We start from the raw sequence: 13402 nt of genomic DNA on the forward strand, positions 1-13402 counted from the left end.
GTACAGCCCCCCACCGTATACAGCCCCCCCACAGTAGACAGCACCCCATAGTATACAGTAGAGCAGTATAGCATTCCACAGTATACAGCACCCCACAATATACAGCACCCCACAGTATACAGCACCCCACAGTATACAGCGACCCATAGTATACAGTAGAGCAGTATAGCACCCCACAGTATACAGCACCCCACAGTATACAGTAGAGCAGTATAGCACCCCACAGTATACAGCACTCCACAGTATACAGCACCTCACAGTATACAGTAGAGCAGTATAGCACACCACAATATAAAGCACCCCACAGTATACAGCACCTCACAGTATACAGCACCTCACAGTATACAGTAGACAGCACCCCAAACTATACAAAATACAGCACCTCACAGTATACAGTATACAGCACCTCACAGTATACAGCACCTCACAGTATACAGCACCCCAAACTATACAGAATACAACACCTCACAGTATACAGTAGAGCAGTATATCACCCACAGTATACAGCCCCCCACAGTATATAGCCCCCCACAGTATACAGCACCCTACAATATACAGTAGCTTACAGTATATTAGTATAACTGCCCCTGTCACCTTTTTAATGATGTAATCTTCACAAAAACAGCTCCACAGTTGAGGCAAACTTCTCCTGCAGCAACACTGGTAGAAAGAAAGGACCTTTGATTACCTCATAGCCATGTGACCAATAATATTGCTAGGTTACTGGTCACATGGTGATGATGTCATCTAAGGTCCTTTCTCCTAAGAGAATCACAGCTCTCACAGTTCGCTGCCTGGAGTGCCGGCAGGCTGGCAGGCATGACAGCACCCCCCTGTGTAGCTGACAGCCTGACAGCCTGACACCCGGGGCAGTGGCCAGCAGGGCTCAAGGGGGAGCTGCCTTGGGCCCCCCAGTAGCAACTGGGCCTTGGCAGCTGCCCCTTTTGCCCCTTGTTAAAGACGGCCCTGCCTGGTGGGTCCTCTCACAAACCTTCTGGTGGTACCCCCACTTCTGGTGCACCAACCACGACAAGGCCTGCGCCTTTTCCTGGAAGTGCATGACACACTCGATGACCGACACCCCAGGGGTGGCTACGTCTCCCGTCCAGTCTTCTGTCTTAGCGTCCCCTGGGTATCTGGCCTTCGGAATTTCATGCGCAACCCACAAAAACTCTGCCCTGAACGAATAGCGTAACAAGCCTCAGGTGAGCCCTGCTGGACCGTTTCCCGGCACAACCGTCCTTGGTCCCAGACTGCCCTCTGGAGGTCTGAGTCCAAGGGAGGCCGTGCCACCTGCTCCGTGAGAGCTTTCAAGCTGGCGCTAGCCTCTAATGCTATCTGAAACCCCTGGTGGGACGTGGCCAGAATAAACGAGACTGCCGCGTCCCCTGTCAGTTCTACTTACTGCCAGTCCCTAGGCCAATCCTCCGGTGAGCCCTGCTGGACAGTGACCCGGTACAGCCGTCCTTGGTCCCAGACCACCTGCTCGAGGTCTGAGTCCATGGGAGGCTGTGCCGCCTGCTCTTTGAAAACGTTCAGGCTGGCATCAGCCACTAACTCCACCTGAAACCTCTGACCGGACGTGGCCAGAATAGACGAGACTGTCACGTCCTCCGTCAGGTCCTCGGGACCTGTCTCCTGGCCTCCATCTGACTTGGCAGCCACTTGGTCGGAGGGGGGAAAGCCGTCAGACCCCTGGGGCCCCAGCACTCCCACTGCGCGTGACCGCAGCTATGGCGGCTGCCAGCACTGGTAGTGCCTGCTTCCCCTCGGCCTCCGACCAAGTCACCGGTCCAGATGAACTAACCTGGCCCTCTGACATCCTAGTTGTGGAGGAACCCTGCACTGAGGCTTTACCTGGGAGCCCTACTTCTCCTGGGACAGCCATGACCTCATTTGTATCCTCCTCCGCAGATGTCTGCCCCCTGCTTGTCACCACACCTGAGGATAACAGGTTCCAGCATGCTTTCTGGCCACACCCTGGGGCCTCAGCACAGCTAGTGTGAATGACCCCCTACTCCTTGAGGGGTGAGGCACACATTACATCTCCCACCCCCACATCCCCATTAACAGGCATTTTATGAACATTAACAGTATCAACAGGGGTGGACATGGCATCACATTCTGGGGGATCGGACCTCGGGGTGTCAGCGGCCACGTACTTAGACACAAGCCGCCCCAGGTCCATCCCCAGCAAAACACTGGTAAGGATATTTAAGGATACCCCCACCTCCCTTCCTCCTCGACCGGCGCCCCAGTCCAAATAGACCTTGGCGACGGGCAGCGGCGGTTCTACGCCTCCAATACCGAAGACAATAAGGGATCTTCCGGGCAGTAAATCATGGAGTGGCACCAGTTCAGGCCATTCCAGAGTCATCTCAGCGCCGGTGTCTGTAAGTCCCATTGCCACGGCCTGGCCCACGGTGACCGGTTGAAAATTGTCAAGGGATCTCCCACCAACCCCACCCACACACAACACAGTGGACGGTTTCAGGGTCGATGACTGGGACGGGTCCCTTGGGCGCTGGGGACACATGGCCTTGAAGTGTCCTGTCTGCTTACAGAGGTGGCAAAGTCGGTGTTCCCCCACCAACATGGAAAGTGAAGCCGGGGCTAGTGCCCACTTGGGCCTAGGGGCAGCAGGGGCAGAGTGTGTATTATCCCCTCTCCAGCCGACAGGTTTCCAGGCCTCTGAAGTCCTGTTGTTAGTGTACTCGTCAGCCAGGGCTGCTGTTGCAGAGATGCCCTTTGGCTTCCGATCACGGAGATACTGCTGGAGGTCCTCCGGGCAATTCCACAAGAACTGCTCTGTGGCAATGAGCTCCTTCAGCTGTTGGACGGTGGAGAGCTCCAATTCCATGGTCCATTGGTCGACCGCTCTCTGCAGGGCCCGCATGTGATTGGCCCAGCTTTGGGTAGGACCCCTCTGCAAATTTCTGAGCTTTTACCGGTACGACTCAGGGGTCAAGTTGTAATGCTGGACCAGAGCCTGCTTGATGTCCTCATAGCTCAGGATGGTCTCGCTGGGCAGGTACCCAAAAAATTTAAGGGCCTTTCCCCTGAGATGTGGCGTTAGGAATCTGACCCACTGGTCCTCCGGCAGCTGGTACTAATGGCAGGCCATCTCAAATGCCAACAAAAAGGTGTCCAGGTCCCCATCTTTGTCCAGTAGAGGGAAGTCAACTGCCCACAGTTTGGGAATGCGGATCTCTGGAGACTAACATTGTGCAGGAGAAGACTGCTGCGGTTGGTGCTCCCGTGCTCACACTTGGCCTGTGCTTGCTCATGATGTTCTGAAGCCTCTGCTTGCTCGCGACGTTCTGAAGCTGCCATGAGGATCTCGTAGGAAGACTGGTCTCCGGCCTGGAGGCGGTCTAGGGCAGCCTGTAGGAGAGCAGCCGAGCCTGCTTGGCTGGGGGGATGGGCAGGTGGAGTGAGGCCCACCGCGGACGTCACCTCCGGCAACTGGCTCCTTGGGGAGCTTTGGCTGTGCTCCCCTTCACCTTGGGGAAAGTTGCTTTCCATCTCCTCTTGGCCCCTCATCTGGACTGCGTCCTCCCCGCCATCATTTATAGCAGGGGTACTCGACTGGCGGACCGCGGTCCAAATACGGACCGCGGCCGCCAGTTGTCCGGACCCCGGCCATCCTGCAGAGCGCTCCTCCTCCTGCACACTGTGCCGAGCAGGAGGAGGAGCTTACCGGCGCACTTCCGCCTGTCCCACAGCGCAGTGAGACAGGCTGGCTTCCTCCACCTGTAGCGCTCCTCCTCCTGCACACTCTGGTACGTGCAGGAGGCGGAGCTTACCGGCGAATTTCCTCCTTCCCAGGGGCGCAGTGAGAGACGGCTCCCTCCACATGCAGGCACCAGCGCTTTCATCCGGCACCTGCAGGTGGAGGGAGCCTTCTCCCGCTGTGCGCTCACAGGTCCCTCCTCCCCTGCAGCAGCGGCAGCGCGTAAGGGAGCTTCAAGCTCCAAAGGACACTTACGTGCTGCTGGAGAGGGGAGGGACATCACCACTGCCACCAATGAAATAAAGTCACATTTGGGAAGGAGGGGGGCGTGGAGAGGGCTACAGAGAGGCGGGAACATGTCACTGACTGCAGGAAAGGACTCCAGTCAGTGTTGTGTTCCCATCTCTCCTGGGCCATCTTCTTTAGGTAACCTGATTAAATAAAGTGATAAAGCCCCATCAAACCATGATAGTTTTGTTCCGCATCCAATTCCCATTATTGGGGCATTGGATGCGGACCCCTTAGTTTCAATGGAGCGAAAAAAAGATGCAGACAGCACACAGTGTGCTGTCTGCATCTCTTGTGGCCCCATTGTAATTAAGGGGCCGCATCCAATCCCTCAATAATGGGAATTGGATGCGGAACAGAACTATCATATGTCTGCTCTGTGGCTTGGGTTGCCCCCCGGCCAGTAGTTCACCAGCAAGGCTGGTATTTTAGTTCCCTTGCCGGTGCCAGAATTTTCCTGTAAGGACTGTTAGGCTCCTTTCACACTTGCGGCAGGACGGATCCGACAGGCTGTTCACCCTGTCAGATCCGTCCTGCCGCTATTTCGCCGGACTGCCACTCCCCATTGACTATAGCGGGAGTGGAGCTACAGCGCAGCATGGCAGTGTACAGCGTGAGGCCGCCAGATGAAAAAGTCGGACATGTAGTACTTTTAGTCTGGCGGCCTCTCACCGTGCTGCGCCGTAGCTCTGCCCCCATCCTCATTATAGTTGTGGCAAGATGGATCTGACGGGGTGAGCAGCCTGTCGGATCCGTCCTGCTGCAAGTGTGAAAGTACCCTTACTAATGAGCGCTTCCATCATGGAACGCCCATTAGTACAGCCGTTACCTCCACCGCTACTTGTGCTAGTAAGAAAATTAATAAAATTACGGTACCTCCACCTCCATTTGCTCACGCTGTGGAGAACACTCCCTGCTGACTAGAAGCTCAGGACAGGACCTACAAGACGTCATCACGTTGGAGCACCGGCGGTCCTGAGCGTGCAGTCAGCAGCGAATGTTCACCGCAGCCAGGTGAATGCAAATTTTATTTTTTATTTTTTGCAAAAGCAGAGAAGGGGGCACTAATGGGGGCATTACTCTTACTGGGGGCACTAATGGGGACATTATTCTTACTGGGGGCATTATTCTTACTGGGGCACTAATGTGGCCATTACTAATTCTGGGACTCACCCGGGGCGCTCCACTATAACGTCAGAGCGCCCCACGCGTATGGATCACATGATCGCATGGATCACATGATCGCATGGATCACGTGATTCATGCGACGTAGGGACGTTGTAACGTCATTGTGGAGCACCCCGGGAGGGGCACGGACGGTAAGTATCTTCTCCCCCGGCTCCCCACTACTTTACCATGGCAGCCGGGACTTTAGTAGCGTCCTGGCTGCCATGGTAACACTGAAAGCATTTTTAAGACTGATCAGTCTTCAAATGCTTTCAGGTGTGTGGCGTTGTGACGGATCCGGCGGGCATTTCTGGCGACGGAAGTGCACGCCGGATCCTCACAACGCCAATGTGAAAGAGGCCTTAGGGTACTTTCACACTGGCGTTTTTCCTTTCCGGCGTAGAGATCTGTCCTCGGGTCTCTATACCGGAAAGAATCCTGATCAGGATTATCCCAATGCATTCTGAATGGAGAGAAATCCGTTCAGGATGCATCAGGACGTCTTCAGTTCAGTCTTTTTGACATTTCAGGACGGAGATAATACCGCAGCATGCTGCAGTTTTATCTCCGTCCTGAAATGCCGGAACACATGACTGAACGCCGGATCCGGCATTAAGAAAAGACTGAAGGAGGGATCCGTCCATCCGGTCTGCGCATGCACAGACCTTTAAAACTGTGAAAAAAAATACAAGACGGATCCGTCTCTCCGCACGGCAAACGGCGAGACAGATCCGCACTTGCAATGCATTTGTAGATAGATCCGCAAGCCGGATCAGTCTACAAATGCTTTCAGTTGTCAAGCGGTGTGACGGATGCAGCGGGACGGAACAGCCTGCCGGATCCTCACAACGCAAGTGTGAAAGCACCCTAAGTGCGTTTTTTCCCTCACAGATTTTCATACGTATAAGCCACAGCGTAATACAGTACCACCAGAGTGTAAATGAGATTACTCAAATTTCATTTACACTCTGCTTTAGGTGCAGAAATTGACCTAATCTGCACCATGTCGAACCACATACAAACTAAAACAAAAAATTCCCCAAAACTGTAATAAACATCCTCCCCATTCACATAAGACTACATAAATATCAAAATGGCCAACACAGAATAGGGAACCTATTTTAATTATGTATTATAGGGCACCTACACAAGTGGCAGATTTTGTGGCAGAAAATTCTGTGACTGAAAACCAGTTCCACCTGAAGTCATGGAAAAATCCATGTGCTTGCCGCCCCATTGAAATGAATGGAACAGATTTTCAGTCGCAAAATTTTCTGCCACAAAATCTGGCGTGTTAAAGAACTGTTAGTGTCAATTTGCAAGCTAAGGGTACTTTCACACCTTCGGCATGGCTATCCGCCGGATCCGCCATGCCGCAATTACCCGTGCACTGCTGTGCTGCCTCTCCGTCCCCATTGACTATAATGGGGGCGGGGGCGGAGCTATGGCGCAGCACGGCGGTGCACGGCAGTGATCGCCACACTAAAAAGTTGGACATGCAGGACTTTTAGACCAGCAATCTCTGGCCGTGCACTGCCGTAGCTCCGCCCCCTGCCCCTATTACAGTCAATGGGGACGGAGCGGCAGCACACGGGCACTTGCGGCATGGTGGATCCGGCGGGCTGTTCACCTGCCAGAACAGCCTGCCGGACAGGTGTGAAAATACTCTAAAAGACATTAAAAATTCTTTGGTCTTCCCCCCTGCAGGAAAAAAAAAAATCTGTGATAAAACTTAATAACAAAGAAAGTGTCACAGAAAATTGAGTCATGTAAAAAAAAAAAAAAAAATCCAAAATTATTTTGGCATCCCAAAAAATAAAAGTGGCCCATTACACCACCAAATCGCTAAATCACAAAAAAGTGTCTGGCCATTAAATGGGCTGTTCAGTTTGAATAAGAAACCAGACAACACTTAGGAATAGGATGCAATAAAGAACAGAGCAGTACCTACCTAGAGAATCCAGCACTGCTGTTCTGTTCTCCCTACTAGGCTCTGTTTACTTGGGTGCAACAGCAACTTCACAAGTGACTGCTGCAGCCAAGAGGCCAGCTTGGCTGCAGTGATCACATGTTATGGACATGACATCACCATCGCAGCTGAGAAAACAGAACCCAGATTGGAAAACTTGAGCGGCAGTTCTAGAGTTGCAGGGTAAGTACCATTCTATTCTTTATTCAGGCTAATCTTCAGTGTTGTCCGGATACTTTCTGAAACTGGACAACCTTTTTTTATTTGGTTCATTGGAGACGTTTAAAATGCAGTATGCTCCAAGTCATACTTTTTGACATTTTTGACATATCCGTTGTAATAGAAATGTAAGAACATATAAAAAAACTAAAAAATTTGTGAAAAACACGTGAAATCCATGGGATTCGCGAACCAAAAATAAAAACCACTATAAGCAAGTGTGTATTTTTAAGGGAGACCTTAGTGTACTATTATCTCATTCTGTTGCAATATTTAAAGATCATCAAAATTTTATTTTTAGGTCATATCATCCATCCGTAGGCTTATGAGGGAGAGAATGTAGCCTAAGATAGAACACCAACGCTCAGACAGAAGGAGCAGGAAAGTTTCAGAGTAGCACAGTGCTTCCAGAGGGAGCAGAAGAGTATCAGAGTGCTGCCAGATCGAGCATCAGAGTGCTGCTAGGGGGAGTATCAAAGTGCTGCCAGAGCGAGCATCAGAGTGCTGCTAGGGGGAGTATCAGAGTGCTGCCAGAGCGAGCATCAGAGTGCTGCTAGGGGGAGTATCAGAGTGCTGCCAGAGCGAGCATCAGAGGGCTGCTAGGGGGGGTATCAAAGTGCTGCCAGAGCGAGCATCAGAGTGCTGCTAGGGGGAGTATCAAAGTGCTGCCAGAGCGAGCATCAGAGTGCTGCTATGGGGAGTATCAAAGTGCTGCCAGAGCGAGCATCAGAGTGCTGCTAGGGGGAGTATCAAAGTGCTGCCAGAGCGAGCATCAGAGTGCTGCTAGGGGGAGTATCAGAGTGCTGCCAGAGCGAGCATCAGAGTGCTGCTAGGGGGAGTATCAAAGTGCTGCCAGAGCGAGCATCAGAGGGCTGCTAGGGGGGGTATCAAAGTGCTGCCAGAGCGAGCATCAGAGTGCTGCTAGGGGGAGTATCAAAGTGCTGCCAGAGCGAGCATCAGAGTGCTGCTATGGGGAGTATCAAAGTGCTGCCAGAGCGAGCATCAGAGTGCTGCTAGGGGGAGTATCAAAGTGCTGCCAGAGCGAGCATCAGAGTGCTGCTAGGGGGAGTATCAGAGTGCTGCCAGAGCGAGCATCAGAGTGCTGCTAGGGGGAGTATCAAAGTGCTGCCAGAGCGAGCATCAGAGTGCTGCTAGGGGGAGTATCAGAGTGCTGCCAGAGCGAGCATCAGAGTGCTGCTAGGGGGGAGTATCAGAGTGCTGCCAGAGCGAGCATCAGAGTGCTGCTAGGGGGAGTATCAGAGTGCTGCCAGAGCGAGCATCAGAGTGCTGCTAGGGGGAGTATCAGAGTGCTGCCAGAGCGAGCATCAGAGTGCTGCTAGGGGGAGTATCAGAGTGCTGCCAGAGCGGGCATCAGAGTGCTGCTAGGGGGAGTATCAGAGTGCTGCCAGAGCGAGCATCAGAGTGCTGCTAGGGGGAGTATCAGAGTGCTGCCAGAGCGAGCATCAGAGTGCTGCTAGGGGGAGTATCAGAGTGCTGCCAGAGCGAGCATCAGAGTGCTGCTAGGGGGAGTATCAAAGTGCTGCCAGAGCGAGCATCAGAGTGCTGCTAGGGGGGAGTATCAGAGTGCTGCCAGAGCGAGCATCAGAGTGCTGATAGGGGGAGTATCAAAGTGCTGCCAGAGCGAGCATCAGAGTGCTGCTAGGGGGAGTATCAGAGTGCTGCCAGAGCGAGCATCAGAGTGCTGCTAGGGGGAGTATCAAAGTGCTGCCAGAGCGAGCATCAGAGTGCTGCTAGGGGGAGTATCAAAGTGCTGCCAGAGCGAGCATCAGAGTGCTGCTAGGGGGGAGTATCAGAGTGCTGCCAGAGCGAGCATCAGAGTGCTGCTAGGGGGAGTATCAAAGTGCTGCCAGAGCGAGCATCAGAGTGCTGCTATGGGGAGTATCAGAGTGCTGCCAGAGCGAGCATCAGAGTGCTGCTAGGGGGAGTATCAAAGTGCTGCCAGAGCGAGCATCAGAGTGCTGCTAGGGGGAGTATCAGAGTGCTGCCAGAGCGAGCATCAGAGTGCTGCTAGGGGGAGTATCAAAGTGCTGCCAGAGCGAGCATCAGAGTGCTGCTAGGGGGAGTATCAAAGTGCTGCCAGAGCGAGCATCAGAGTGCTGCTAGGGGGAGTATCAAAGTGCTGCCAGAGCGAGCATCAGAGTGCTGCTAGGGGGGAGTATCAGAGTGCTGCCAGAGCGAGCATCAGAGTGCTGCTAGGGGGAGTATCAAAGTGCTGCCAGAGCGAGCATCAGAGTGCTGCTAGGGGGAGTATCAGAGTGCTGCCAGAGCGAGCATCAGAGTGCTGCTAGGGGGAGTATCAAAGTGCTGCCAGAGCGAGCATCAGAGTGCTGCTAGGGGGAGTATCAGAGTGCTGCCAGAGCGAGCATCAGAGTGCTGCTAGGGGGAGTATCAAAGTGCTGCCAGAGCGAGCATCAGAGTGCTGCTAGGGGGAGTATCAGAGTGCTGCCAGAGCGAGCATCAGAGTGCTGCTAGGGGGAGTATCAGAGTGCTGCCAGAGCGAGCATCAGAGTGCTGCTAGGGGGAGTATCAAAGTGCTGCCAGAGCGAGCATCAGAGTGCTGCTAGGGGGAGTATCAAAGTGCTGCCAGAGCGAGCATCAGAGTGCTGCTAGGGGGGAGTATCAGAGTGCTGCCAGAGCGAGCATCAGAGTGCTGCTAGGGGGAGTATCAAAGTGCTGCCAGAGCGAGCATCAGAGTGCTGCTAGGGGGAGTATCAGAGTGCTGCCAGAGCGAGCATCAGAGTGCTGCTAGGGGGAGTATCAAAGTGCTGCCAGAGCGAGCATCAGAGTGCTGCTAGGGGGAGTATCAGAGTGCTGCCAGAGCGAGCATCAGAGTGCTGCTAGGGGGAGTATCAAAGTGCTGCCAGAGCGAGCATCAGAGTGCTGCTAGGGGGAGTATCAGAGTGCTGCCAGAGCGAGCATCAGAGTGCTGCTAGGGGGAGTATCAGAGTGCTGCCAGAGCGAGTATCAGAGTGCTGCTAGGGGGAGTATCAGAGTGCTGCCAGAGCGGGCATCAGAGGGCTGCTAGGGGGAGTATCAAAGTGCTGCCAGAGCGAGCATCAGAGTGCTGCTAGGGGGAGTATCAAAGTGCTGCCAGAGCGAGCATCAGAGTGCTGCTAGGGGGAGTATCAGAGTGCTGCCAGAGCGAGCATCAGAGTGCTGCTAGGGGGAGTATCAGAGTGCTGCCAGAGCGAGCATCAGAGTGCTGCTAGGGGGGGTATCAGAGTGCTGCCAGAGCGAGCATCAGAGTGCTGCTAGGGGGAGTATCAGAGTGCTGCCAGAGCGAGCATCAGAGTGCTGCTAGGGGGAGTATCAGAGTGCTGCCAGAGCGAGCATCAGAGTGCTGCTAGGGGGAGTATCAAAGTGCTGCCAGAGCGAGCATCAGAGTGCTGCTAGGGGGGAGTATCAGAGTGCTGCCAGAGCGAGCATCAGAGTGCTGATAGGGGGAGTATCAAAGTGCTGCCAGAGCGAGCATCAGAGTGCTGCTAGGGGGAGTATCAGAGTGCTGCCAGAGCGAGCATCAGAGTGCTGCTAGGGGGAGTATCAAAGTGCTGCCAGAGCGAGCATCAGAGTGCTGCTAGAGGGAGTATCAAAGTGCTGCCAGAGCGAGCATCAGAGTGCTGCTAGGGGGGAGTATCAGAGTGCTGCCAGAGCGAGCATCAGAGTGCTGCTAGGGGGAGTATCAAAGTGCTGCCAGAGCGAGCATCAGAGTGCTGCTAGGGGGAGTATCAGAGTGCTGCCAGAGCGAGCATCAGAGTGCTGCTAGGGGGAGTATCAAAGTGCTGCCAGAGCGAGCATCAGAGTGCTGCTAGGGGGAGTATCAGAGTGCTGCCAGAGCGAGCATCAGAGTGCTGCTAGGGGGAGTATCAAAGTGCTGCCAGAGCAAGCATCAGAGTGCTGCTAGGGGGAGTATCAGAGTGCTGCCAGAGCGAGCATCAGAGTGCTGCTAGGGGGAGTATCAAAGTGCTGCCAGAGCGAGCATCAGAGTGCTGCTAGGGGGAGTATCAAAGTGCTGCCAGAGCGAGCATCAGAGTGCTGCTAGGGGGAGTATCAAAGTGCTGCCAGAGCGAGCATCAGAGTGCTGCTAGGGGGGAGTATCAGAGTGCTGCCAGAGCGAGCATCAGAGTGCTGCTAGGGGGAGTATCAAAGTGCTGCCAGAGCGAGCATCAGAGTGCTGCTAGGGGGAGTATCAGAGTGCTGCCAGAGCGAGCATCAGAGTGCTGCTAGGGGGAGTATCAAAGTGCTGCCAGAGCGAGCATCAGAGTGCTGCTAGGGGGAGTATCAGAGTGCTGCCAGAGCGAGCATCAGAGTGCTGCTAGGGGGAGTATCAAAGTGCTGCCAGAGCGAGCATCAGAGTGCTGCTAGGGGGAGTATCAGAGTGCTGCCAGAGCGAGCATCAGAGTGCTGCTAGGGGGAGTATCAGAGTGCTGCCAGAGCGAGCATCAGAGTGCTGCTAGGGGGAGTATCAAAGTGCTGCCAGAGCGAGCATCAGAGTGCTGCTAGGGGGAGTATCAAAGTGCTGCCAGAGCGAGCATCAGAGTGCTGCTAGGGGGGAGTATCAGAGTGCTGCCAGAGCGAGCATCAGAGTGCTGCTAGGGGGAGTATCAAAGTGCTGCCAGAGCGAGCATCAGAGTGCTGCTAGGGGGAGTATCAGAGTGCTGCCAGAGCGAGCATCAGAGTGCTGCTAGGGGGAGTATCAAAGTGCTGCCAGAGCGAGCATCAGAGTGCTGCTAGGGGGAGTATCAGAGTGCTGCCAGAGCGAGCATCAGAGTGCTGCTAGGGGGAGTATCAAAGTGCTGCCAGAGCGAGCATCAGAGTGCTGCTAGGGGGAGTATCAGAGTGCTGCCAGAGCGAGCATCAGAGTGCTGCTAGGGGGAGTATCAGAGTGCTGCCAGAGCGAGTATCAGAGTGCTGCTAGGGGGAGTATCAGAGTGCTGCCAGAGCGGGCATCAGAGGGCTGCTAGGGGGAGTATCAAAGTGCTGCCAGAGCGAGCATCAGAGTGCTGCTAGGGGGAGTATCAAAGTGCTGCCAGAGCGAGCATCAGAGTGCTGCTAGGGGGAGTATCAGAGTGCTGCCAGAGCGAGCATCAGAGTGCTGCTAGGGGGAGTATCAGAGTGCTGCCAGAGCGAGCATCAGAGGGCTGCTAGGGGGAGTATCAAAGTGCTGCCAGAGCGAGCATCAGAGTGCTGCTAGGGGGAGTATCAAAGTGCTGCCAGAGCGAGCATCAGAGTGCTGCTATGGGGAGTATCAGAGTGCTGCCAGAGCGGGCATCAGAGTGCTGCTAGGGGGAGTATCAAAGTGCTGCCAGAGCGAGCATCAGAGTGCTGCTAGGGGGAGTATCAGAGTGCTGCCAGAGCGGGCATCAGAGTGCTGCTAGGGGGAGTATCAAAGTGCTGCCAGAGCGAGCATCAGAGTGCTGCTAGGGGGAGTATCAGAGTGCTGCCAGAGCGAGCATCAGAGTGCTGCTAGGGGGGAGTATCAGAGTGCTGCCAGATCGAGCATCAGAGTGCTGCTAGGGGGAGTATCAAAGTGCTGCCAGAGCGAGCATCAGAGTGCTGCTAGGGGGAGTATCAGAGTGCTGCCAGAGCGAGCATCAGAGTGCTGCTAGGGGGGAGTATCAGAGTGCTGCCAGATCGAGCATCAGAGTGCTGCTAGGGGGAGTATCAAAGTGCTGCCAGAGCGAGCATCAGAGTGCTGCTAGGGGGAGTATCAGAGTGCTGCCAGAGCGGGCATCAGAGTGCTGCTAGGGGGAGTATCAAAGTGCTGCCAGAGCGGGCATCAGAGTGCTGCTAGGGGGAGTATCAGAGTGCTGCCAGTGCGAGCATCAGAGTGCTGCTAGGGGGAGTATCAAAGTGCTGCCAGAGCGAGCATCAGAGTGCTGCTAGGGGGAGTATCAAAGTGCTGCCAGAGCGAGCATCAGAGTGCTGCTAGGGGGGAGTATCAGAGTGCTGCCAGAGCGAGCATCAGAGTGCTGCTAGGGGGAGTATCAAAGTGCTGCCAGAGCGAG

Source organism: Bufo bufo, chromosome 3 (genome assembly GCF_905171765.1).
Source record: "Bufo bufo chromosome 3, aBufBuf1.1, whole genome shotgun sequence".
NCBI classification, from domain to species: Eukaryota; Metazoa; Chordata; class Amphibia; order Anura; family Bufonidae; genus Bufo; species Bufo bufo.